The following is a 4,363-nucleotide window of genomic DNA, read 5'->3' on the forward strand; positions in this document are numbered from 1 at the left end:
AGGGGGAAGTTAAGAATAATATAGAAAAGGGTGAAGCCAAAGAACTATATGCATGACCCATGGACATGAATTAAGGGGGTTGGGACTGCTGCAGGGAAGGGAGGTACTGGGCAGAGGGGAGCAAAGGGGAAAAAATTGGGACTACTGTAACAATATGATCAATAAAATATACTAAAAAGAAATCTAATCTATTATTTTCTTCTGTCTAGGTGAAGTACAAGTGTACAAGAATCTTATAAGAGTTACATTCATGTACAAAATTTGTAGATGATTAATAAAATTTTATCAATAAAGTAAGAATAGATAATAGATATTGTTATGAGAAAGATGAAATGCAATCCACAGTAGAGATGAATTATCATTTAACAGGAGGATTTTCTTTTTTACTTGCTTAATAATATTTTCACCTTACATGGTCTCTAGCATTTTTTTTTTTCACATTGAGCTAGATACTCTAAAATGTAAGGTGTAGTGACCGTAATTTCAGCGTAAATATCTTCCATATCTGTGTTTTAAGTAAAAGAAATACCATGTTGTCAATGGTCTTTATTCACAACATAGTTCTTAAAGAGTTTTATCAGTAGGTCTTTCTTATGATTATCATAATAAACTGAAAGTCCAAATGTTTTTGTTCTTTATCAAGACACAGATGGTGATGAAAGCAAGAGAAATAAGTATAGGATTTTAGAAAAGTTAGGCAATTGAAAGTTTCGAGAACACCAATCCAAACTTTTGACCATCACTAATATTAAATAGGATGTCAAAGTTAAGGAAAGCTAATATTGACCACTCATTTTCAAATAGGAAAGCCTCCAAATCAAGGATAGATAGAACAGCAAATTTCTTTAGTCTAAGAAGTTATATACCAATACCTTCAGGTCAGAAAGAAGCGATCATGAAACATTCCTTATAGTCTGAAATTTCCCTTTAATATATTCTAGTTACTCTTATGTTAGAAAAATAAGTGACTTGTGGTTAGACTTCATCAAATACAAAAGAAATAATTTCTCACGGTTACTAATGAAGTTCAAGTAGAGGAACACCATGAATATGTATTTAATGAGTTTGATATTACAGTAAATGTGAATTGATAAATTTGTATGAGAGCAGAACTATAATATTTTTTCTTATCTGAACTTAGAGTATATAACAATCACCTGTGTCATGCTTTGAAAAGAAATGTAAATATTAAAGTACAATGTGATTCAATAATTTAGAGGACCAATAATGTACTGATTCTGGTATAAGGTGGATTATTTATTTAATTTTCCATGGTTTGTAAATCTAGACTTGCCAAGGGAATGAGCATTGTGATTTCTTTACTACAGAAAAGTCATACTTGATAGAAATATCTGGTTAATCAATATCAACAGTTCAGCGTAGATATTAAACATAAAGTAAGCCAATTAAGATTTACATTGGAAGAAGAATTTATTTATTGATTAGGAGTTTTTGAAAAATTTTAAATGTAAAGGAAGAGAAAGGAAAATTGTATTTGTAGGATATTTTAAAAACTTAAAAGAAACAGATTAAAAGATGTACAAATATGTGGCTAATATAAAAGTATTTTTATAAGACACTGCAATCTAGTAAGGGAGAGAAAACAAATTATACAGAGGGAGACATTCTAGTAGTCTTCGCTCCTCAGAAATTTTGGTACCTGGATTAGATATTACTATTTATCCCAAGTCCTAAATTTATATGGATGGATACCAATGTTTATGTGTACACTGTTTCCAGCACTAGTGCTCCTCAGTTTTTAAAATTCTGGACAATGAATGAGCTTCTTTATCTCCTCCACTTAACTCACTCACTCCAATCTTTATATCTTGAGTCTTAACTTGAATCTTCAAAAACCACTAATCCAAAAATGCTGCTTTATGTCAAGTGTTTCTTTGCCTTATGCCTTGTTCAGCTACTTCCACCCAGCCCCCTCTCCCCACCTCCCTCAGGCCATCACTACACTGTTGTCCATGTCATGGGTCATGCATTTATGTTCTTTGGCTAATGGGAAATGCAGACTGGTGAAACCACTGTGAAAAACAGATGGAGTTTCCTGAAAAAAAATTTAAAATGAAACTGCCTTTTGATTTAGCAATCCCCCTTCTGGGAATATATTCTAAGAATCCCAAAACGCCAGTTCAAAAGAATATGTGCGCCACTATATTCATAGAAGTGCTATTGTACAGCCCAAGCACCCATCATCAGATGAGTGGATAAAAAAGCTGAAGTATATTTATACAATGGAATACTCTGTTGCAGCAAAAACAAAAGAACTGTTACCTTTTGCTATAGCATGGATGGAGCTGGAGAGTATTATGCTAAGTAAAATAAGCTAGTCATTGAAAGATGAATACCTTATTATCTCACTTATATGTAATGAACACAATAAACTAATGAACAAAATAAAAACAGAAACATGGATACATGGAACAGACTGACAGCTTTCAGAGGGGTGGAGGGAGTGGAGGAATGGAAGAAAGAAGGTGAATGGATTACTTAAAGAATATATGTGCATAACTCATTGGCTTTTAAATAAACTCAGGTATATCTTATTAAAAAGAAAAAGAAGGACACTGTCCCAGCTGCCACCTAGACTCCGAGCTCATCCAAAGTCCCCAGCCAAGATATCCAGCCATGGCCATGCAGAAAATCATTGCCCGGGAAATCCTGGACTCCAGGGGCAACCACTCGGTGGAGGTGGACCTTCACACAGCCAAGGGCCAATTCCAAGCAGCTGTTCCCAGTGGAGCTTCTACAGGTGTCTGTGAAGCTCTGGAACTAAGAGATGCGGACAAATCTTGATACCTGGGCAAAGGTGTCCTGAAGGCTGTGGAATGCATTAAAAAGACTCTGGGTCCCTCTCTGCTGGAAAAGAAACTAACCGTTGTGGATCAAGAAAAAGTTGACAAATTTATGATTGAGCTGGATGGGACTGAGAATAAATCCAAGTTTGGGGCCAATACTATCCTGGGAGTGTCCCTGGCTGTGTGCAAGGCTGGAGAAGCTGAGAAGGGGGTCCTGCTCTACCGACACATTGCAGATCTTGCTGGGAACCCAGACCTGGTCCTCCCAGTCCATGCCTTCAGTGTGATCAATGGGGGCTCCCAAGCTGGAAACAAGCTGGCCATGCAGGAGTTCATTATTCTGCCTGTGGGAGCCATCTCCTTCAAGGAAGCCATGCGCATCAGCGCCGAGGTCTACCACCACCTCAAGGGGGTCATCAAGGCCAAGTAAGGGAAGGATGCCACCAATGTGGGTGATGAGGGTGGCTTTGCACCCAACATCCTGGAGAACAATGAGGCCCTGGAGCTGCTGAAGACGGCCATCCAGGCAGCTGGCTATCCAGACAAGGTGGTGATTGGTATGGATGTGGCAGCGTCTGAGTTCTACCGCAATGGGAAGTATCATCTTGACTTCAAGTCACCTGATGACCCCTCATGGTACATCACTGGGGAAAAGCTGGGGGAGCTGTGCAAGAGCTTCATTAAGAACTATCCTGTGGTCTTCATAGAAGGCCCCTTCGACAAGGATGATTGAGCCACTTGGACCTCGTTCCTCTCAGGGGTGGACATCTAGATCGTGGGAGATGACCTCACAGTCACCAACCCTAAGAGAATTGCCCAGGCCATCGAGAAGAAGGCCTGCAATTGCTTGCTGCTGAAGGTCAACCAGATTGGCTTGGTGAGTGAGTCCATCCAGGCCTGCAAACTGGCTCAGTCTATTGGCTGGTGTGTGATAGTGAGCCACCACTCTGAGGAAACTGAGGACACATTCATTGCTGACCTCATGGTGGGGCTCTGCACCAGACAGATCAAGACTGGTACCCCCTGCTGCTCAGAGCGTCTGGCCAAATACAACCAGCTCATGAGGATTGAGGAGGTGCTTGGGGACAAGGCCATCTTTGCTGGATGCAAGTTCTGTAACCCAAAGGCCGAGTGAGAAGCTGGAGGCCCCAGGACCCCACAGCATAGATGTAGGCCTTCAACCCCTTCTCACTGAAATAAACACTGGTGCCAACCAAAAAGAAAAAGAAAAAGAAAGCAACAGAATCTTGGTCCCATATACTTCTCCTGATGCAGTCTTCTTTCTCATTCTGCACAAAGTTCTCAGAATGTTTCTCTATATAAGCCTCTTCACTCTAATTCCTTTCTTTTCCTCTCTCTCTCTCCTTTATTTATTTCTTTCTTTTTTTTAAATTTCCCACTCACCGCAATACCAATCTCTCTCCCATCCTGTGTCTCTCTATTGATGAAATTCTTTCAATATCACTTATATTTCCATGTCACTAAATCAAACAGCCTTTTTTTTTCTTTGTGTGTATATGTGGTGGGATGTCTTTAAGTTACCTCTTTCTCAAAAC

At 39.4% G+C, this 4,363-nt stretch overlaps 1 pseudogene; it reads left to right on the top strand.

Moving 5' to 3' along the window:
• Positions 1-2,614: 2,614 nt before the first annotated feature.
• Positions 2,615-3,942, top strand: LOC150012186 (beta-enolase pseudogene; annotated as a pseudogene).
• The last annotated feature ends 421 nt before the right edge of the window (positions 3,943-4,363 follow it).

The sequence above is a fragment of the Furipterus horrens genome, unplaced genomic scaffold (assembly GCF_987537825.1).
Source record: "Furipterus horrens unplaced genomic scaffold, mFurHor1.1.pri manual_scaffold_4, whole genome shotgun sequence".
Classification (NCBI taxonomy): domain Eukaryota; kingdom Metazoa; phylum Chordata; class Mammalia; order Chiroptera; family Furipteridae; genus Furipterus; species Furipterus horrens.